The sequence below is a fragment of the Limanda limanda genome, chromosome 2 (assembly GCF_963576545.1).
Source record: "Limanda limanda chromosome 2, fLimLim1.1, whole genome shotgun sequence".
Taxonomy (NCBI): Eukaryota; Metazoa; Chordata; class Actinopteri; order Pleuronectiformes; family Pleuronectidae; genus Limanda; species Limanda limanda.
In genome coordinates, this window is record NC_083637.1 from 9,973,289 (window position 1) to 9,997,275 (window position 23,987).

At 42.3% G+C, this 23,987-nt stretch overlaps 1 pseudogene; it reads right to left on the reverse strand.

Annotated features, from left to right (window-relative positions):
* Positions 1–14,926: 14,926 nt before the first annotated feature.
* LOC133016214 (dual specificity protein kinase CLK2-like) overlaps positions 14,927–23,987 on the reverse strand; it is a 32,919-nt pseudogene continuing 23,858 nt past the window's right edge.

The window sequence follows — 23,987 nt, forward strand, 5'->3', positions numbered from 1 at the left end:
GAATAACTTAGTCAGAGGTAGGAATGAGAGCTTTAGCAAATTATAGTTGCTGAATCGATCAAACATTTAACCGTAACATTAGAGTAAATTGATACAAGAAGTAGATTCATTTAAGATTAAATTGCTCCAGGTCACCAGGTACCTAATGTTGTCTATCAGGAGGGAAATTAATGGGACTTTATTTTTTTGGAACCAAGGACGCTGCAAATAGCTTTTTCTAAGGCTGCAGAGTCGCACACTCACTGCTGTGACTCACAAACTTATGTAATGTTTTCCACAAATCAGAAAAATAAGCGAAGTTCTTTTTAATTACTGTGACAGATTTTTAACTTTTGATAAAGTCAGGATATCTGTTCCCGTTCAGCGTAGCTAATTATGCTTCACACTGTACAGCCCCAGAAGTGATGCACGCACATGAACTCTCATTTAATTCTTCAGAACATCAGCAAATTGCAGTATTTATTTAACAATTTCTTTAAGAAATTCATTTCAAATGCACCTTTGAGAACAACGGTCATTAATATCACATTAAAAGTAGAGGGGATCCAAATAGTACATTTGAGCCACAGCGCCGTTAAAAGAACAACTTCAGAACTTTCACCTTCAGCTGAGCATTCATTATCTCAGGTCATGTAGGATCTATATTCTGTTTACTGCAAAATTCTTCCCTAACTCAAAGGTGATTTCCTGCCCTCAGCTGTGGGAGGCTTCGTGCACCATTACTTCTGTTTATGGACGGAAGCAGATTGAGTTCCTTGATCCTCAGACACAGTTTGGCAACACCGCTGACCAGCTCTGGACCCCGGACAAGACCGGATAATAACCTGTGAGTCACCGTCTCATGTGACTCACACAGGAGAGACTGAGGGTTAAAGTCGTTCTGTGCGTAGGTGTCAACAGTGTAATTGTCTTTGATCTCAGTTTATAGATGACAGAAAATAAATGTTAAAAAGTTTTATTCATGTCCACCATCAATTACAGATCAACATGAGCATCTTTGAATCATCCTTTGCTCAGAGGGTCTCCCGGGGCTTCGGCACATGGCAGACGCTACACCACTTTCATCTTGCCATGTTTGCTCATTATGGGGCGAGCGAGACGCCAGCTGTGACTGGATTCCCTCTCTCGCCGGCGTCTCCCTCCTCAATCACGCAAAAACAAATGAAGAAGCATTTCTTCACAAATGAACAAGGAAAACAGCGAGAGGAAGAGCGGGCGAGGGAGAGGGAGAGAGGAGGCAACAACAGCCGGGAACACAGTGGCAGGTGAATAAATGATATAATCATGGGTAACAAATTTCCTCTGGCCCCTGGGCGTGGAGCCAGTGTATTTCACTGTGTTGTGATCGCTGGTACGAGATAGAATAGACCTGCTCCCCCGACATATTTCATCCTCAGTGAGGGCTTTGGCAGGGGCGGATCACAGAGGGTTTCAGAAAAATGTCGAGGGGCAATAACAAGAAAGATGGGGTCAAGGCCTCTGGACTCACAGCCTTCATATTCAACAGCAACAAGAAAATGGATCTCCATATATCCATGTGTATGAATGAAATATCTGGATAGATGAAGACATGAGTGCTTCAAGAGACTTTTGGGCCCCAGGTTAAAAGGGTCCTTGAGGCCCTTCATTGAACCAAACCACGATAAAAAATATTGTCTTCAACCAAACTTAAATTACGAAGCTTCTGGAATAAAACTAGTCGTATTAATCCTTGTTGGGTGGTTGTTGCAGTCTCCTGTACAGAGCCCATCAAAGAGGATGTTTTATTTCTCAGACTTGTACTGAAAAAAATATTGTTTATATTGATTATCATTAGAAATCAGACTCTCTCGTCTCTTTGAGAAAGAACAAACACTTCAGCGAAACCCTGATACCTTTGCTGCTTGAAGATTCTCTGCTTTTCTTTGTCAAACCTGATGGAGTTTGCACTACTCACGTCAATTTTATCCCTTTACCTCGGGCCTTGATTTATTTGTGTTGTTCTTCTCCGATGCAAGAATTTCCTGCTTTTCTTTTTTCTCAGTACAATTATTTGTATTTTTGCATTTTGGAGTATCAAATATCACCTCGGGCAACTGAAAAATTTAGATATTTTCCCAGGTTTATTTTACACTGTATAAACTAAACTATCAAGCAATTCCCCCCCAAAAAAACAATAATGAAATTAATTGTTACTTGGGGCCCTAATTACCCCTTCTGAAAGAAAAATAGCAGCTCGAAATGAACAAATCTCTTTACATTCTTCCCCAATTTCTCCAGTGTTAATAACTGGTCTGCATTTATTCACTCATTCTCACGTTTTAATGTGTTCCTCTTGTTACACGCTCATTATTCGCCTCCCTCGTAGTTTGTCCAGAGGTTAAGTTTTTAATGGCGACGACTCACCCCTCGGAAACACCTGCAGATAAAATGACGGCTGCTGTCGGCTGTTTTTAATGAGTTCAGGGACACACCTCACCACATCATGTCTGACAGGATTTTAATTCTGTGCTGCCGAGTGGGAATCAAGGTGCAGGAGATAAGAGTGCCTGACAGTCCAAGCTTCTTTTACATATGTACACATTACATATTATATACATAGCTTTATCCTTGGCTTAATATCAATAATAATACAACGTGAAATGCATTATTGTGTCCTACTGTTTTACTTTCAAGATAAGAATAGTCAACCACAACAGCAGATTGCTATAATGCAGTTTATATTTGTTTTATACATATTTTGTATCTTGGTCTATGAACAGGAATAATTTCTCACATAATCTATTTGAAGTTGAGCATAAAGTTGAACAACATATCTCACCTTACTGTGTGCAGGATTGAGGATTGAGGATGAAATGTGATTTCCATAATGAAAAAGTAGCCAAATTTCCCTTCAATTTTTGAAGCTCTACAGTAAAATCTTCTGAAACATGGAGATATTCGGGGTCACCATGAAAAAGAGTGGGGTGAAATGTATGCACCACCTCTCAAGGATTTTAATAAGATAATTTAATATGAGCAGGTTACGAGGGCCATAATGAAAAAGGAGACAAATTTGCCTTTAAGTTTTATTTTCTTTAAACATGACCGGGTTTTCACGAGCGACTGTTCGCACGGTCACACAGTCATTTACAGGAAGGTCTCTTTTATTTAGAAATCCATTTAGAAACAGTGTTCACCGTGAAGTGGGGGCTGGTTCTGAGCTTTGACCACAGTCCTGTACTGCTGCACAGTGTGAGCGCCACTCGACTGATCTTGTCTCTTTCTGGTGACCAAATTGCTTATTTTGCAAAGTATAGCTTAACAGTTCAAGGTCAAAAACACCAACCGGCCACAGGGAAATGTCCCGGTGCTCCCAATGTGCAGTCCTCCACTGGTGGGAACTGTTCTCTATAATATTGTATGATGTGATTCGGTACTACACAAATGAAATTGAATTGAATACCTGTGAATGCACCCAGTCGAGACATCTGCCGGATAACAATTACAATTCCTGCAATCCTTCACATTTAATACGGACTCGCTGCACTTCCCTCCAGAGACTTACTGTACTTCTACACAGGGAGTTCCAGCTCAGCGCTGGTGCCACGTCACTGTGAGGGAGTAATGGATGTCTAATCAGATTATGAACCGTCTCTGTGTCCTTTCAACCTACAACAGACTTAGACATGTCCAGAGGAATATAAAGGAAATCAGTTCCTCCGTCTCTGCCACCGGGCCTGAATCCCTTTCATCTCATTGTCTGATGAAATATACACCTTCAAAGGCGCACATATTTTAGATCAGGGGGAAGGCGATGGTTCAAGGAAATGAAAAGAGAAAGTTTCTCTTATTAGGAAGCTGTGCCTTCACAAAGAGTGGCCGGGTTGTGCTGTGTGTAGGACTCCATGTTCTGTGATGATAGCACAAAGAGCAAATCACACACGTCAGCTACAAGATGTTCGACAATTCTGACGCCTGAAGGAGGTTTAATCCGAAATGGACGATCTAATTACACGAAAACAACGGTTGTGATGTATCTTTCTATTTATCATTTCCCTCATGCATAGATAACCATTTGATTTATATAGCCACGATGTCAGAAAGAGTCATTATTGCTTTTCCTAGGAAGATAAAAGTCTGAATGCGTTTCCTGTGGGCCTCGACATATTGCAGTCTGAAGACGCCTGGTCGCTGGAGCTTACGGCAGCACTGACACTAATGGGCTCCGGTAATGCAATCGTGAGGTCATTCAATTAACGACCCAGGTTGATGTCTGCAGCTGATTCAAGCTCAGCAGAACATCCAGCACAGAAGAAGAGGAAAGAGAAAAAACATGTGTTGTCTTATCCTCTTTCTTCACAAACAAGGGTTCATTTCAAATATGCTTTTCACTTTCTTCTTCTTTTTAAGCAAATTATGTGATTATTTTGCATTTTATGATGATGATACACAGACAATAAAAATCACACAGGAGAACAGAAAAAGATATCATTAATTAAAACGTGAAATATGTTAGTTAAAGTGTTAATTGTTTGTTTTGGGGCAACAGAAGAAGCTGGAAACACTTTTGAACTGGCAATAGGTCGATGAGAAGATTTATTCGTGAAGATCAAGGACACTGGACGCCAATCTGCAGCTGCAACCTGCATCCATTGGACTGTACCAGCTGCCAATCACATGTTATCCACACCCCAATGCCACTGTGCTTCATTGTCTATTCATATTTCACAAAATGAGCATCAGGCTGTCTTGAAGAAGACTTTAAACGATTGAAGCGAGCGAGATGATAATTTACTGACGTTATAACAGTAGAGTTATTTCATCGTGTCATCTCATTAGAAAACACTTCTTTGTGCAACCAGTGGAGTTGCCCTCTGCTGGTCATTAAAGAGAACGTAGGTTTCCGCCCCGTAGCTAACTACCATTTTTAAATACAATCTATGAAGGAATGATTATAATCATTCTGTTGGTGCCTCTTTTCATATTAGACCTATTCATTTGTATAAAAATATCAATATGATCAGCTTTAAATCAGGGATCATAAACCAATGTGAACAATATATCTGATCACAATCAATACCCTACCTTATATGAACCGTTACTATAATTTTCAGGACTGCACATGCTTAACAAATCATACATGTCCACACAACCATAAAACAGGAACTGTCTACCTGCAGGTTTAGTGTGAAATTAAAGCTACTTCATTGTTTGGATCTGCATTGTAAACAAAAATAGCAATTTTACTGTCAGTGCCTGACCGGAGAGGACAGAGGACGGGGAGAGGCCAGAGCTCTCGGCTCAGAGAGGAGCAAACAGCAGCATGTCAATCTGGATAATTAGTGCTTACACTGAGGGAATAGGACTTTAATCAGCAGAGCTCTGTGATGATCATCAGTGTTCAGTGTTCCACAGAGAACCATCAGTCTGTTAATGAAGTCACTGACCCGCCGGCCTGTTGCTCCAGGCAACAAGAGCACAGGCATTCGTTTGGAACGCTCACTCTGACCTTCACTTGCTCATCCGTTCCTGCCTTCACTCATTCATTTACAGCCCCAGTCCAAGTGTGATCTACTGAAACCATTTCCACCGCTTCATCAGGCTGAAATCATCTATCATCAATGAAAAATATCACAATTAAATTTTAATCTTTGAATCCCAGTGACTTCTGTTATTCCCCTGAGCTCTTTTGTCATAACACTAGAAGGTCTATGAAATATCCAAAGCCACATTTTGTCTGGATATTCATGGTTCCCAGATGATGTACACAAATGACTATATTTTTAATCATCTAACTTTTCTTTTGGTGCTAAAGTTGAGGTTTCTGGCTTTGAGATAGTCTCGATCAACATTTAGATTGACTGCCATCATATTCGGTACAATCACTCAGGTCAGCCTCAGGGTGAATTATAATAGATCTTATCATCAACTGACTCTTATTCATACTGTAGATTTGAATTGATAATTTAACATCTGCTAAATTAACAACATTTCAAGGATATTGACCTGTATTTTTTTGTTTAGAATAACAAATGTCAACAAGCTAACTGCTAAACCACGATGTATTGGTATCCTGCTCAGAGCAAAACTTTTACTTCCAATTTCAAGTGGGGAGGTGAATACTGATCACCGGGCACAAAGTCATCCACCAGGCCTCAATTTTTCCCCTCCGAACTTGACTGAGCCAGAAAACTAACCGAGAGGGAAGTTTGGAGGGACACATTTCAACCGACTTCATGTTTGTTTGCATTTAATGCCGCGCTGGTGGACGCAGCCCGGTCATGATGGCAGCTGTGTGAATCCGAGAATGCCCGACCATCACTGGCTTTTTAAGCCAAGTGTGAAATGGGCTTTAAATCACTTTCACCCCGAGCAGTCACATTACTGATGGCAGCCTCTGAATCCCATGAAAGCGAGCGCCTTATCGCTTTGGCACAAATGCTGCAAATTAGTGAAGTAATTATTATGGCTTTAGCTTATAAATTCAGCCACAATCCTCTTGAAGACATGCGCAGAAATTAAATATTTTAGCAAGGCCCCAGTGGATGGAACAGACCAGAGGGCACCTTCCACAATCGAGTCTCATTCGTGTGAAATTTATCTGTTTGTTTCTGCGGCACGGAATGAAACCAAAAACACCTTGAGCGCCCCCCCCTGCCCCCCCCCCCGCCCTCTCAAATCATTATGCGAGGTCAGTTCATTTTTGTGATATTGTTTCATTTGACACAAACGGATGGAGAACAAACAGGAAAGCAGTGAACATCGCTCTTATGTGTTGTTGATGCCTGGAGCTTTCACTTATGATTTACTGCTTCAATGTGGAATTGCTAAAATAGATCCAAGAACTTAAAAACACTAACTTGGCCCCTTCCAGACTTGTAAACAGCACCCTGGCCTGGCTGGGGAACAGTTCCTCCCCACTGACACACGGGGCAGCACTCGAGGGACCGAACGACCCGCTTAAGCTCCAGATCCTTTTCTCCGTCTGAGCCTCGCTGACCTTCAGTGTGTCCGAGCTCGGGCTCCGTGCGGCAGAGAGGAGAGGGCAGCGTCAGGGGAGTGTTGCTCCTTTAATTACAGGCGCTGGACAAACACCGTAGTGCGATCACACCTGTGGGGCGCAGTCGGGTTCAGCGCCCGGTTCAGGTTGGCGAACCCGTCGGCCTCCAGCAGCTCCAATTCATCTTGGCTTTGTGTGTTTCTCTGGGAGATATAAAACGACACTGTTCCCCACTCTCATCTCATCTCATTCTCCGGAAGCTGTCTGTGCTGTGATGAATCATTTCATCTTCTCTTCATTGCTGGATGGCGGAGAGACAGAGCAGCAGGCGTCTCCCAGCCTCATGTATTGCAACCTCATTTTTTACAGACCTTAGACAGTGAATCAAAACATCAAATATTAACATTTCCTGTCTGCAGGAAAAAGATGACGATTGGAGCCGTCGCAGTCCGACTCATACTCTGCAGCTTAGCTTTGGCGTTTTTCATTTCCCTTGTTGTCTTGCTTTGTTCCAACACTAAATGATCTGTATGATCCTAAATTTGACTTCATCTGGCAGATACTGGACGAGGCTATTTCAGATAATCCCTCTCAAGGAATTGACTGTTGGTTTAAGCCTTTCCCAGGAAGGCGACTGTCCCGATCATTTCGTAGAATATGTAACTGGGTCTGCTTTTGTTCATTTCTGTCTGACAACAAGGATCGATAATTGTCTCGAAAATGACTAAAAATTGGCTTGACAGCTTGACAGGACAAACAGCACTGACGATAAATTGAAAATACACAATTTCTTCCCTTATTCTTTGAAGAGTTCGACGTCTAGATGTCTGCAGTATGTTTCAAGACATCACCATCACACAATGTCCGTCGAACACAGGCTCTCGAAGTTTCGCTGCAGTTCCACTTTCTTCTCTGCCCTTAACTATGACATATGCTCTTCTCAGGGGAATTGGTGCCGTGTAATGGCTTCAGCTCAGTCCGACACAAAAACAATAATGCTGCGGACCAATGACTGTACACAAAGATGGATGACTCCACCTCCTCCCACTTTCTTAAACTAAATGAAGTCGGAATATACCCGATTCTGGTTCTGCCATCTTGTGCTGGTGACGTCATTGAGTGGTGATGGGGAGTGAAGCCACGTTCTCAAAGTCAGACTGATACATCCACCAAACCGATCGCTGGTCAATCTCAACTATCGTAGCTATAAGGTGAGAAGAACTGCCTTGAAAATGAAACGCCTTTGTAAAGAAAAGTTTGGCCCATGTCCCATCAAGTGGAAACCCGCCCTTACGTCACCAATTGATTTGTGAACTTCTGTACAGCCTCAAGTTCGCCATTTTATTCAGAACCAGATGTAACCATATTTAGAAGTGCGGGGGTTTGATCCCAAGGACACGGCACGCCCACAAACACATGTGACTTGCACCCATTGGACGGTACTATAGCTGTCAATCACACAATATTCCTGCACTAATGCATTTCTTGTCTATTTAAGTCTAAAAAAAAGACGATAACTTACTAAATGAACATCATATTGTAATGAAGTAGCAAGACAGACTATAAACTCTGCATGAAGCTGCTAATTTTCACATAGATTTCTTCTTGTTTATAGTGGAGTTGCCCTCTCCCGGTTTTTAATATACATACACGAGGGGGCGGTGTAGATGACAGCAGCCAGCCACCAGGGGGCAATCTGGATGATTTGGCTTCACTTTTGGGGAGCCGTCCTGTCATCCATCTTTATTTACAGTCACTACTGTGGACACAAACTAAGATGCATCACATTTTCATTCCTCTGAGATAACTGTGGAGCAGATTGTATTTTTCAGACTCAATCACCGTCTTTTTCTCCTCCGCCTTAATTTGCACTTAAGACAAAGAACATTAGGTTTGGTGTGTGGTAACTGTGCAAAATGGATGTGAATATCTCAATGTTGAGAGCAGCTGTGCTTCCCTGATTGATATAGATGTGTAGGCTGCCTACATGGGGATTGCAATTTCCCCCCGTCTCTGCTGTAAAGTGCCATTTTCAATCACAGCCTTGCAATCAGGCCCCGGTTATACCTTTAACGCAGAAATATAGTTCTTATTAAAATAATAGCGAGCACCGCGATAAATCTTTTACAATACATGTATAAAACAGTGCGGGATCACTGGTGTCGGGTTAATGGGAAGACATCATCTTTCAAGTTTCCTTCCCCCTCCTCTGCCTTTATTTCCCTCAATATATTAATCTAGTCTGTATGAATACATGAATGAGGATAGGTTGACAGGTGACACACACTGTGAATATGTGTTATAAGTTATATATAAATTAATTAAGAAAGTTTGGCTACATGGGCAGTTCCACTAATGAAGCTTAACGGGATCCTCCTTGAAAAACGTGTTGATAGCAGTCAAAGATACAGCGATTATGAATATATAAAGTTCAGGTGCTCATTAACCGTGAATAAAAGGCTTGAAGATGGGATTCTCATTAATTTGATTTGTCGTATGCATTAATGAAAGAATCAGTGAGTTGATAGCAGACATTGCATTTGCCTAATTACATTATCTCCAGCTGAAGAATTCATTTTCTGTTTCTTACTTTTAGATTTGAAAGAATAACATTTTTCAGGACTGGAACTGACAATTATCCTTATTAGATTACAATTGTTATTTTTGGGATAAATCAATTAAAAATATTATAGGTTAGGGTTAACCCTAACTCTAACCTTTTTTTTGGTGTCAATATTGTGACTTGGAAGCCCAATCTGAGATAGAAATTGGTAATCCATTGTCCTGATGAATCATTTCAGTAATAAATCTTCCTGAAACAAACGTGGGACGTGCATGATGATATCTAAGCTAATTGTTATTTCTTTAACTGAAATGTCAATATTGTGGCTTCAAAGATAAAGAGGACAAATAGTAGTCGAATCCGCAGTCTCACGTTAATTCTTTTAACCAAATATCCATTGTCTAAAGATTTTTACTATTCAATATATATAGAAACAGCAAATGTCAACAGTATGATAAAGTAATCCGAAAACTTTTGGTGCTTAAGCTTTTTTTAAAGAGAGGACATTAAAGATTAGGTTCCTATCAGCCAACAAACAGCTTCTGTAAATAACAACGGCCTGGGGCTCAGTTTATTTCACACTATTAGTGTTTGACTGTCATGTAATGAAGGCGGCACACACTCGTTTGTCTATCACACACTTGGCTTACTACCATACTGTCAGAATTTATATATGACTGCATTAGTGTTGTTGACGTGTTAGAGTCACACATTTATCTGCTCATTTAAAGGTACTTGGTCCCATCAAGAGCAGGACAAACACTAAATGATTTATTGAAATGTCCTCAACTGTACGGTGCATCTGAAGGGAGACAGATGTAGTCCTGTGTGTTTCTGAATGTGTGTGTTGTATTTTTATTATCTGTGTATAGGGAGATAAAAGTAAAACACGTCTGCAGGGTTTCCTGTGTCTGTCACCACATCAAACAGTATCTTATTCAGCTGAAGATGAGAAAAGGCTGAGAAAAGAAAACACACCACTATCTGAATACATCAGACTCCAGTTGTCATCATCCCTGAAACCGAGTAATTAAGGAGCTGTGACTCGTGACACATCACAATTCAGCGGAAATTACACCTCGGGGCGGAGAAATCGTTTTCCTCTCTAGGACATCCTTCTCTGCAAGGGAGCGGACTGCAGGTTTGCAGAAAACATCAATTGAAACTGAGACTGTTGGATCACAGCAGCCGCACGGCGCTGGTAGACTGTATAATTTTGATATGGAAGACGACAAATTGCTCAGGACAGTGTTTGAAAGCACGGGTAGCCGGCGTGACCACTGGGAAAAAGCAAGAGCCGAAAACCATGCTGGGAAAATGCTGTGGTTTTAAATGCCTCCTCTGCCTTTAGGAGGCTATGTTATATTGTGAAGCCATAAAGGAAACGGCAAGAATCCTTTACGTTGGCTTTTAGATTGTGTGTGGGTGGGGGGAACCAACAGTTCATATAAATGGTTTGTAAATCTGTTCACTTGTCTTTATTTCTAATGGCTGTAATAGACAATGCTCAGTTCTGCAGAGACTACACTATACTATAGTCAGGAAACTGCAAAATGGTTTATTGACTTCAACACATTGTGCTGAAGCTATAGAGCATTAACTGAGTGGTGCCCTCTTACAAAGATGTTTCAGAAGACAAAACAGGAAATGCACATAAGTCCACCGAGGTAGATTGGCCACTTTATCACCATATTGAATTAAAAGTACATTGAGATCATTATTCAGATCTGCACCATATTCCCCCTGTTCATAGCACTATACATATGCCTGATATATTCATAAAGATCCATGTATTATTTCTTGAGATTCAGAGAAATGTCGGAACATCCTACCGTGGAATATAAAAAGAATGTGAAAAATTCCTGGATCCCTTCCCTGAATCAAATCTGCTCCAAAAGTTCATGTTTTCTTCCGTCGCATGTCCTTCCACCAGCTTCAAAAAAAAAACTGTAGTTCAGCAGTTCTTGTGTTATCCAGTAAACAGAAATGAAAAGCATGGTGGAGCTAATAGAACCCTTATATCCACCTGAAAATCCATCTAACTGCCTTTTATCTATTCACTGCTCAGTTTGGGCCAAACTGTTTAGTGAATAAGTTTATTGAGCCCAGCACATTTCACAGAGCAAAACCATAAAGCACAATTGTTAAACTGAAACAACAGAAACCAAACAATAAAACATGAACACTTTTGGGGAAACCAGACAATTGAAGATAAGATAAAGGAATAATTCTTTTTTTTAAATGCGGCTACAGAGACCGCAGATCTTATGTCTACTTATCACCAAAATCTGCAGCTTTCCTTGGCTTCACAGAGCTTTAAACTGAGTTTCAGTTCACTGTTTAGCTGGTCAGGCTGCATCATCACTGTGTTCATTCACTCTCTGATTTATGTTTGGCTGCAGCAGGAGGATTTTCACAGTGGCGGTCTGAAAACCCCACTGTTCACTAGCTAACTTACGGCAGCGCTTAGCAGCTAAAGGGACAGACATTTCCCTCAAGTTGGTAGAGACCAAAAATGGAGCAAAAAGAGTGAATTTTAGACAGAAGTAGGTTTTGGCAACTGTTGTATGTTTACAATAAATAAGGAACTTCTAAGAAATGTACCATATCAAGTTGTAATAATGTTATAATACAGTGAGTGAACCCTTTGGAATTACCTGGGTTCAAGAATTTATATCTCAAATTACAACAAATTCTTGCATTATTATATATTGAATATAAGAATTATTGTTTTTGTCCATGTTGATGGACTACATCATTAAAATGGTCAACAAAAGCCTATTAACTTCTGCAGCTGAGGTGAATAAAGGTCCCGGTCACTGTTTGAGGAAACGCGTTGATAAAGTTTGCAGCCGGACTTCAATGAGGGCTCTGCTATTTGGACCGACAGCTGGAGTTTATGTTAAACACTATTTCACATGTAGGCCCGTGGTTTTTTCGTCAATGTACAATTTAATTTCTTGTGATTTACAATGAACAAATGTATTCAACACCTTAGTTACAGCTCCAGGACACAAACAAGTGAGTGTAAGTGAAAAACATTGAATGTAAAGCAGAACGTCTGCAGGGCAACTTTAATTTCCTGCCAGTCAAAGAGATGATTAAGAGTTTCAGCTCTCAAAGCTCCATCGGGCATTTATCACAGTGTACAAGTGTGGCTCCGTATCTTCACAATTTGTACATCAACCGACCCGCAGCAAACTCACCAAGATCACTCAGGTGCATCCCATTACATTGCGGCCTGAGGCAACAGAGAGAAATAAGATTTCAAAATCAATCTTTGTTCACTTTTTGACACCGAGAAGTGAAATTTTGCTCCGTCAGATAGAGAGAAAATGAGTAATCGTGAACAACTCTTAAGCAGAAACAAAAGAAAACAAAAAGAAAACCTGACAGAATCCGCGTGAATGACAATCACATTTGAAGCACGCTAACACAAACAGATGTCACCACACATGCTGACACAGAAGGTTTTAGTTTTGTCAGAGAGCCGATGCCTCTCTGACAAACCCGCTGTGGCTCGGAGACGACGGAAATTTGAATATCTACGACCTGTTCGCCTCAGAGCTAATCTCAATGTCCCTCCCATGTGCTTCTTATCTGAAGGGCTTTCTAAACTGGCACATTCCCCACAGGGCAGAAAATAAGCCAGTGCTGCAGTCGCGGCACTACTGCACCCAGAATTCTTGCACCATTTGTTCAGACTGGAGTCGTAATTCCCATCGTGGCATCTGCTCTGCCTCTCGGTCGATGGATGGAACGTGCATATGTGGCGAATGCGGCCCACTCCGGGGCCTTTGTCGTACGTGTGTATGGGCATGAGTGTCTCAGCCGTGGCATCTTTCCATGGCAGTAGATTTTAATGTTTCCACTGAGGGGAGTAATTGCAGATAGGCTCGAGCAGAATGGCAACACACACACACAAGCACACACATACCTCATTGGGCGAGTACACACACACATTCTTGCCCACTTCACACTGAGAGGGGCCATAATGACGGCGCTAATGGTGTCTGCTATCAAAGGCAGGAGAATTAGTCATGAAGGACAACAAATGTCAACATCACAGGCACAAGCTTGTTAACGGAGATGTTTAGATGAGCCGAGTAAACAAACTCGCAGCAATTAATAATGTCACAGAGGCATAAAGGGAATTGTGGTAATGATGTTGGAAGAATGACGGACGCTTCGACTTTTTCTGTGAAGCAACAGGAATGGGGCGGAAGGCAGACAGGTTTTTCACTCATACGAATCTGTGTCTTTTAAAACTGTGTCTCGACAGCAAGACTTTTCCACATTGCTGTGCCAAGCAAAGCTGTAATTAGTTGCACTGCAGTGAGAGGATGAATCAGGCTTTTTTATTTTTTTTTCAGAGCTCAAGTTCATGGAGGTTTTATTTCTGGGCTCGGAGGAAAAGACCAATTAGGTTCAAGTCTGTGCTGAAAGACAACAAAAGGAGAGATATAAAGAACTCATCCCTCTGCGCTCTCATGCCCCAGTTCAGCTACGACTCCAGTGTATGACAGTGGGTTTGATCGCCATGTTAACTTTGCACCCAAGATTGTTTCTGTCTGGAAATCGTGCGAGAGCAGCGTGATCAGAGAAGTTTCGGGGAGATGCATTTAAGGATTAGCTCAGGCCCGAGAGTGAGCAGGGGTTAAAACTGCTCAAATTAAATAAGAAAAACTTTTGATCCTCAGTAAGGAGGGGTTGCACGAAAGAGCTTCCAAAAATAATTGTGTTTGCCTGACACGGCTTTACTTACAAAGGAAAGAGTAAAACTTCTCGCACCTGTCCTCCGGGAGGAGAACGGGGGCAGAAGTTTGCCAGAGGTAATATTGTCTTAGGAAGAGGCAGCGGAGACGATACATTATTCATCTCGTCTGGTCAGCTTCAAAGGCTCAGGAACAGTCAGGCATCAACCTTTAGTGTTATCACCACGGAAAGCCTTGTCGTTTTCATGTTCTCCAGGAGCAGCCTAACAAGATGTTGTGTTATTACGAGGTAATCACATGACGGATCACAGCTCAAAGCTGAAGGAGACAAAGGAGTAAGAGAGAGCATTTTCTCAAACTCATTTCCTGAACTGTTAGTTGTTGTTGTTGTCGCCCGTTTTGAGGTTTGGCAGCAAATGGTCTGTCCTGTAATAACTGCAAACTTATAACAAACTTGACTGAAAAACCTACCATTGAAACAGTCTCACAAGGACCTCAAGTAGTTTATGATTCCATGAGGATATTACTTCCAGGTTATGTGAACAAGATATTAAATGTTAATAAATATGAATTATTAATAAAGGAGTCAGGAGCTATACAGTGATATAGTGGAGTAAGACACACTCTCATTCCGGTCATGTTAATGTTAGTGCATGTGATAGCCTCCATATGAAACCCTTCCCATGGTTATAGAGCGAGCCTCTTCGTGGGCTCGTACTCCAACATGCTCTTGATGAGGTCAAACAACTGGTGGTGTTCCTCCTCCTCCAACAGCAGATACCGCCGAAGAGGTTTGCAGTTTTCTCTGATGTATTTCCCAGCTGACGAGCTCTCGTCTTACGTATCATCCTAGAAGGCACTGGTCCTAGGATTCTCTCCCTCATGGCCAAATGCTCCCTGTTGTTGTGAGTCTGAAATAAGGTGAAGCCCAGGTAATATTCAAACAAGATGCACCAAATGCTCCACACGTCACAGGGTCACGGTAATGCAGAGTGGACACAATGGTGCTGTGGTGCTCTTGGTCAAAAGTCAGGGGCATAAAACAGGTAGTCCCTAAATTGATCACAAACTGCCCACTTTAAGGCTAAGAACTCAAGCTTACCACTGTGGAGATGATAACTCTGCTCTGCTGGTGTTAACCTGCGAGACCCATAACCAATCACCCTCATCTTTCCGTACTGTTTCTGGTGGAGGACTGCTCCCAGACCTTGTTGGGAGGCATCGGTGTGAAGTATAAAGGGTTGGTTGAAGTCTGGGTACCCAAGCACTGGTGGGTTGGTTAGAATGTCTATGAGGCGCTCAAGAATCTGCTGATGTTTATTCCATTCCACTGGGGTATGTGAAAGCAGTTGAGGCCCCTTTGTTTTCCCCTTGACAGGCTTGGGTTGTGTTGAATAGGGCTTTACCTGAAGCAGCTCATATAGTGGTCTTGCTATACGTGAGAAGTCTTGTATGTATGCTCGGTAATAGCTAAGGAAACCTAGCAGCCTCCGAACATCTCCTACTGTCCGTGGAGTTTTCTCCTTCAATGCTTGAACTGCCTCATCATCTTTTGGATCTACTCTCACCCCATTTGCAGACACTAGCCGACCCGACCAACGTACCTGGCCTCGTTGCAAAATAATTCAAACTTTTCTGGCCTCAACTTAACCCTGTGGCGCTGTAGAGCTTGGAGTACACTGCAATTCTCAATTGCTCTTATTTAGCAAACAGCTTTTAAATTTAGCTTGAGGTTGTTCAAGGCATATGATGACTGAAAATAAAGACAATAAAGATCGATACTTCATTAAAAAATAATGTCTTTTAATAAACTTTGCTGCATATAAGGGTACTGTTGACACAAATGCAAAGAAAAATCTAGTTTTCTTCTCTCTATGAGGTCAAACAACTGGTAGTGTTCCTCCTCCTCCGACAGCAGATACCGCCGAAGAGGTTTGCAGTTTTCTCTGACGTATTTCCCAGCTGACAAACTCTCGTCCCAGTCCAGACGACCCGGATAGAAATATTTCTGCTTCCTCGTCTTGCGTATCATCCTAAAAGGCACTGGTCCTAGGATTCTCTCCCTCATGGCCAAATGCTCCCTGTTGTTGTGAGTCTGAAATAAGGTGAAGCCCAGGTAATATTCAAACAAGATGCACCCAATGCTCCACACGTCACAGGGATGGCTCCAGCCCAGCTCTAGCATGACCTCAGGGGCACGGTAATGCAGAGTTGACACAATGGTGCTGTGGTGCTCTTGGTCAAACGTGCTACTGCCGAAGTCAACCACACGCACGGCCGTGCTCTTCAACATCCGCTCTTCATGTTTCTTCTCTTCGTTGTAGGACTTGGTGAAGTCCGAGTTGACGAACAGGATGTTTTCAGGCCTCAGGTCTGTGTGCGTCAGCTTGTTGTCGTGAAGAAACTTCACAGCGAGACAGATCTGGTAGGCCATGTGTCGGACCTGACCGATAGAGTACGGCAGGTAGTGGTTTTGCTTTAGGAAGTCGAAGGTGCTGAGAGCGAGCATCTCAAAAGAGATACACATGTAACCGTGGTAGTCGAACCAGTCGTACATCTGTAAACACAGGGATTCGTTATCAGGGTCCTTCTCGTTGATCTTCTTCAGGACATTGATCTCCAGACGAGCGGCTTCCTTGTACTTATCCACATTTTTGATAATTTTCAGAGCAACACAGGCTCCTCCCCTGCGATGGTCAATGCATTGCATCACCATCCCAAAGGTGCCTTCTCCCGAAGTGCTGACAATGTCATATGTCTGTCGGAGTGGACGTCCCCACTCCGACAGATCAGGTGCCCTTCCTCGTGGTCCCTCACACTCCGAGGCTCAAACTAATTTCCTGAACTCTTAGTTGTTGTTGGTGTTGTCGCCCGTTTTGAGGTTTGGCAGCAAATGATCTGTCATGTAATAACTGAAAACTTATAACTAACTTGACTTAAAACCTACCATTGAAACATAGTGTCACTTAGACCTCAAGTAGTTGTAGTAGTAGATTCCATGAGGATAATGCTCCCATGTGAACAAGATTTAAAATGTTAATAAATACGAATTATTAATAAAGCAGTCAAGAGGTATACAGTCAGGGCTGGACTGGGAGAACAAAACGGCCCGGGCATTTTTTGGCTCAGACCGGCCCACATAATTAGCGGAGCACATCTGCCATTAAATTGACGTAACTTATGTCAAATATATCACAACAACCTGTAATGGAGAATAATTGATAATTTAGTGTACATGATCACACCATTAAGGATCAACACATAAGCACAATGAAACTTCTGAAAAGAAGTTTTAAGTAGCTCATATTAAAAGTACTTAAGTATCAAAAGTATCTGGTGTTGAAATGTACTTAAGTATCAAAAGTACAAGAACTAAAATTAAAAATGCAAAGTGCTTTTTATAGTAGGTCTATATAGACACAAAACAACCCAAAATGTTTCTCCTCAAGATTTATCTCAACTGACTGAAAAATTACAACAACAATATGCATATAATGTATAATTTTACCAATTTTGAACCGTAGATGCTGAGGTTCAAATAATAATGGACCAGTGCATCTGAACTTCTAATTAACTATAAACAAGTGCCTCTTGTGTCTGCCCAAGAACATTAATAAACCACAGTATAACCACTATACTATAGGCACACAAAATAAGACACTATCTCTTATCCTATTCTAGAGGAAGTAAAAGTCGTAACAAGATTTCTGAAGGTGAACCTGCGGAGGGATAGACCAACCTCTCGCGCTGCACCCCCCCCCCCCCCCCCAACGGCAAACACGCCACCGGACCTGCACATCTCAGGAGGGAGGGGGCAGAGAGTGAGTGAGTGAGTGAGTGAGTGAGTGAGTGAGTGAGTGAGAGAGTGAGTGAGTGAGTGAGTGAGAGAGAGAGAGAGAGAGAGACGAGGGTAGAGGCGTGCGACGCCAACCTCCGCTGCTCAAGTAACGAGCCAGTTTGGAGAATGTATTGAAAATTGAAAATGCGCGCTCACATGTCTGCCTCCACTCGCTCATCATTGTCGAGTCCTCCTCGCTCGTCTCCCGGCGCACCTGCTGCTGCTGGGCTGGTGAACCCGGCACCACATAGGTCCGTCAGTTTGGCACATTTAGCAGCCTCCACCTCCAGAGACTTCAGCTTTTTTTCCCGATGCTTCTCAGCGCCACCCGGGCGTTTTTTTACTCTTATTATCCATTAAGTTAAGTTTCTGTCTCAGCAGCAGCCCGTCCCGCGACTCCCCCCGCCGTAGCCATGAGGTCCCGCCCCCGGTTTGTGTTGTGATTGACAGCACTGTCAGGGCTCTCTGAGCCTGTCAGCCCATGATTGATTGACAATGACAAACAATAGACCAATAATATGTGTCGATGCTGGCAACACACTGCTAGCCCTCTGTAGCCAATTGGCCGGCCCAATTGGAGGGAATTTAGAGAGGAAGAAGAGAAAAAAAAAAAAACAACAACATAGCGGACCAGACCGGCCCACATTGGGTCAACGGCCCACCGGGATTATGCCCGGTATGCCAGATGGCCAGTCCACCCCTGTATACAGTGATATAGTGGAGTAAGACACACTCGTTCCAGTCATGTCAAAGGGAGTGTATGTGCGTGTGCATGTGAGTCCCTCCATATGAAAACCTACCCATGGTTATAAAGCAAGATGGCTCCAGCTCCAATCCGCTGTGATGTAAACATGGCTCTCCTGTGGACACGCTCATTTCCCTTCCTTATCCCCGGTGCGACGGTTTCAACACACATTGATTTTAACTTTCTCTGACATGCTGATGAATGTGTGCTGTCGAGTCACATCTGATCAGGAGGCAGGGAAACTGAAACACTGGTGTTTGTTACGCACAAAACATCTTTCACTAAATGTCTAAATGATAATGCTTGTTCAACTGACCACTAAGAATTGCATTGCAACTTCATACTGTAAAGTATCCTGATCAGTTAATTTCTTGATCACAATTTAATACTACATTTTAAGATTTTTAAAAACAAATTTATTATTATTATATATATCATATATATGTGATATATATAATTATTTTTTTAACATGATTGAACAACTACTGCTGGAATGGATCTAAAAGATTCCAGCCAATGAGAAAAGGATATTGTGACGTTTTCAACACCTCTACATCTCCCATGTTAAGTCCTGCGACCCCCGAAGACACTGGATGAAGATGTGATTGGTGAATGCTTCACATAACAAGGACAAGAGGGACAGGATGTGGCTTTTTGTTTGTTTATTATTGCAAACTATTAACGTGCAAAGACGGTTTTCTCTGAAAACAACAGCCTCTAAGTGAAGGGAAAGATTGAGGCCAGACTCACAGCAGCTCATCCTGAAGCCACAGGAGCAAACCCAGTTGAGAGGCTAGAGATAGAAAAGGAATAGAGGGAGCTGCTGGGAGCAGTTTATAAGACCACAGAGACAAACATCTGATTAGTTTCCTCCGAAGCAAACAATGACTCAACACAACAGCAGGGGTACAACCAATATCTTTCAGAACCAGTATTCCTACGATTCCTACTGTGCACCTATAAATCAACAACTACACCGCGACCACAACATCAACTTCTCTCTGCGTGTCAGAAACATATCGTAATACACAACATGCACAGCAAATAAAGAAATACAAAATGTGCATTTGTATTTGTGTATATCAGGAAGTGGGATAGCGAGGAAGGCATTGAAACAAACGGACAAAATAATATATGGGTATAAGTTGAATTTAATTTCACAGGACATAAAGCTCGCCTTTATTGGGTTTTTCTCTCCGACTGCGAAGCGTCCTCTAAAGCCACAGGCCATGGAATATGCTGTACCTGGGAATTATTGAAAATCAAACTGTAAACAATAACTATTCTTTCCATCTCTCTTGTGTGTGTGTGTATGTGTCTTGATGCATCTCAAAACAAACTTTTCTTTAATCCTCTCATGAATTTGATTTAAAGCAGTGAGGGGATTTTGGGCTTGAGACAAAAAAAAATGCATCCCTTCCATTCACTGGTCCCTTGGAAGCTCCACCCACCACATTCCTGCATGTGCACTGCCAAGCCGGACCACTGATCTCAGACCACCGACAAATGGACCAATTTCCAAATGAATGTTACCCACCTGTCAATCAGAAACAGAGCAACCTCTTCTTCCCTCTTCATCCTTTTCAACTCTCGACCATCAAAACACATCTCCAATGTTCACGCTTAATCGCCCTTTCAATACCTCGTTATCTTATTTATTAGTATTTATAGATTATTTCATTCATCGACCAAACAAAATAATTTAAATGCAAACACAAAGGCTCTTGAATGAAAAGAAGCAGAAAGAAGATTAATCTGATATAATCTGCCCCTTTTTCACAAGACATTAATTAACAATAGCAAATAATTCAATAACATTTAAAAGGAAAACAGCTGCAGGACAACACAGCCCTCAACGTCCCTCTAATTGTTCCTAAGTTAGAATTCATTTTTAAACCATCCAAAGAAGGTTACGAAATGATTTACCTGACACAACAAAACAAAACAGAGCAAAACTTGATTAACAAATTTCATTCTATTTCCTCAACAAAGAAGCCTAAATCGTTTTTTGTTTTTTTTAAGATTTCTGTTCCGTTTAAGTTAAAATGGTTTTCTCCTTTGTTCAAATCTTTCCTTCACAGAATAATGTGATTTTCCAGTTTAACTGAAAAAATAATGTGTTAACCAATCGTCTATGGGTTAGCTGTAGATTGTCGGTATAACTTTCTGTGAGGGGTAGTAGAAGTAAGACAGTGCACATTATCTGAGGCCACTTTTTTCAGGTCATCCACCAAACATTTGGTATTAGGAGTCGGAGGTATTATTACATGATCTCTTTTGAAAGTAACAGGAGATGTTGCTACATGTTTTCTAAGAAACCATTCCAAAAAAGAGGATTAGCGTATTGTTAGTCTATATTGTTCATGATGGTTTGTTAATGGCTATTAATGGCTGTTGTTGGTTCCATCTCGCTCCCAAGCCCCTTCACCACTGGCCTGAGCACAAAGACCCTTGTTGCTGAAGCCCTGGAACCCTAGTCCAGCTTTCTTGGTTTCCCACGTACAGAGTTCTGGCAAACTGTATTTAAATCCCATATAACGTGCAGCCAGCGGACTATGAGGAGAGATTAGCAGAATTAGGCGGAAAGAGCCATCGATGGGATTTAACCCAACCAAGAGGTTTGAAAAGAAACCAGCAGAAAGGAGGAGGACATTTCTCATATCTGATGCAGACAGCGTCAATTAAAAACTCTGCTTCATTAGCGGTGGCTCCCCTGACTGGGTCGTCTGCTGTAGCTGGCGTGGCTGAATAAAACATTTAATGAGAGTGCCCTGCAGAACAGAAGTGACAAATAATGTATTTATAGGCTATCAGCGGTCTGGTCTGCAGTGAGGGTCCCTGTCTCCCACGGTCACTACGGCAACTGAAAACACTTTTTCTGGGTTTGTTCCTGCAGCTAATGGTCAACGCCTGATTCGAATTGTTTTCTTTTATAATTCAGAATCCATATTGTACAGTGCGAGTGATCGATCAAGTGCGATGAACGGCACAATAGGCCGTCTGACGCCCGATGACTGCGGGCAGCACCGCATCCATCCACTCGTGAGAAGGGATTCAGATCACTCCTGACGCCGTGCTCCACATCAATCTTTCCTTCCCGGTTGAATTCCTAAGAGGGAGGGTAAAAAGAGAAGAGGCAACCTGGGATGGATGGCTGAGTGGGAGAACTTGTTTTTTAATGCGGGTATAAAAAGACATGAAGGCACCAAATGTCTAACAAGCCTTAGCTTCCTAAGTGGGGAGGGAACGAGACCCGGTGGCCTTCGGATGATGCATGTTCCCCTGCAACCTTCAACCTCAGCGGCACACCATTTAAAATGATGGGAGGGAGAGAGGGAGATACAGCTGGTGTGAAAAAATATGATAAGAGGGACCGGGGGGGCGGATTTCTCTGGGCGGACAGGCCCTTCAGCGCCGCACACACACACACACACACACACACACACACACTTTCAAACTGAGCAAATCGTTTTAGAAAGACCCGACATCTCATTTGAGTGACAAAATACTTTTTAAAAAACGCTTTAGCATGTGTCACAATTAAACAGTGAAATCCTTCATCGTGGATCTATATGCATTAGCTGCCACAATCTCATTAGAATTGAGTGTGTTAATTAGCGTCAGGATTTTGAAAGTCAACACCACCTCCTCCCCCCGTTGCCTAGGAGTAATGAGAGAAGGGGGAAAAGGTCTTGGTGCAGCCATGACATATAAATCATATACTAAATATTGTGTATTTTCAATTTCAGGCCCTTTATGGGATTCACAATGTGTCCGTGTGTGCATCTGTTATCATTCACATAATGCATGCGTCTGCAGGCATGTACAAAGGTATTTCATGGTGATATTATGTATTAGCATGCAGCCCCATCCACAATTACAGTTTACCACAGCTTTATTAGTGGGACGACTTTAAAACTCATCACTTTGAATTTCATCAGGATGTGGGATGCTCTTCTCTTTAGCGATAGAAGGAAAGGACGCTGCTTCCTTGTTGTTTAGAGGTCATTATCGAGCACGTGACCCGTCTACCTCACTCCTCTGTTATGGTTCAGAGACGCATTCACACTTTTTTCACACAAGCTCTTCGATTCTGATCCACAGACTTTTTCGGTTTAATCAGTTTTGTCTGACAAGAAGAAGAAGTGGTCTCGGTCTGCAGGAAACTGAAAGATATTTTGGTTCTTTTACAGTGTGAAAACATTTTTGGGAGGTTATTTTGGACTTTCCGATCAATTGCAAGTCGAGACAGCATTTAACAGCAGAAGGGAAAGTCTGAGGTCTGGACTTGGTGATGCTGGGAGTCATATCTTGATGGTTTCGAATTGTATACCAGCTTGATGCTCAATCAATGTTCCCCTGAATAAACACTAATAAAAGAAAAACATGTTAGAAATATGTTGCATTATTGATGAATACATTTCTGTGATTATTGATCATCCGCATGTTCAGACTGGATCTGTTGTTTTTAACCTGATGTAAGTACAGAGTAGTGGAGGAGCCAGGCTGATAATCCCACCTGCGGCTGCATGCCTCCAAATTGATTCTTCCCTTCCCTGCTCGTCCCCATGGTATAAATGAGTAGTATGATTGAGCTGCTCCCTAATGAATCCTCACAGGCCCGGTGCTGATACCGTGTGGACTGAAGGCAGAGGGAGCCATCTTTTAAAACAGGAGGGCAGTAAAGCACTGTATGTTAACCACAGGTAAATAAAACATCGGCCAGATGTTTTGTCGCCCAACCGTCGCTCACTGGTGTTTGTCATTTTGTGGAAATGCTCCAAATCTCGGCTTCACCTTCAGCGTCAGATCATCGCCAGTAAATCAGGGCCAAGCTGTACACATGTTGGTATAATGAAGCCTGACACCAAAGGATCATAATGGACACAATGTCACCCCTTCTGTTCAGAATTAATAAGATGAAATGAGTTGTCTGTCCGGGGACACGTCACGCAGGAGATGAATGCCATTAAGATGAGAGGGCAGGAAGGCAGAGCGCTGCTTCCTGTTCATCTGTCCGACACAGTAATATGTGCTGACAAGTTTATTGCCGTGTCCCATCCTTGAACAAGCGGCAATTACCGTGGCAAGCGCTGAAAGTCGAGGCACGCCAGAGGAAGTTTATCACACGCTCGGGGGGAGATTTGAAGAACGGGTCAACACAT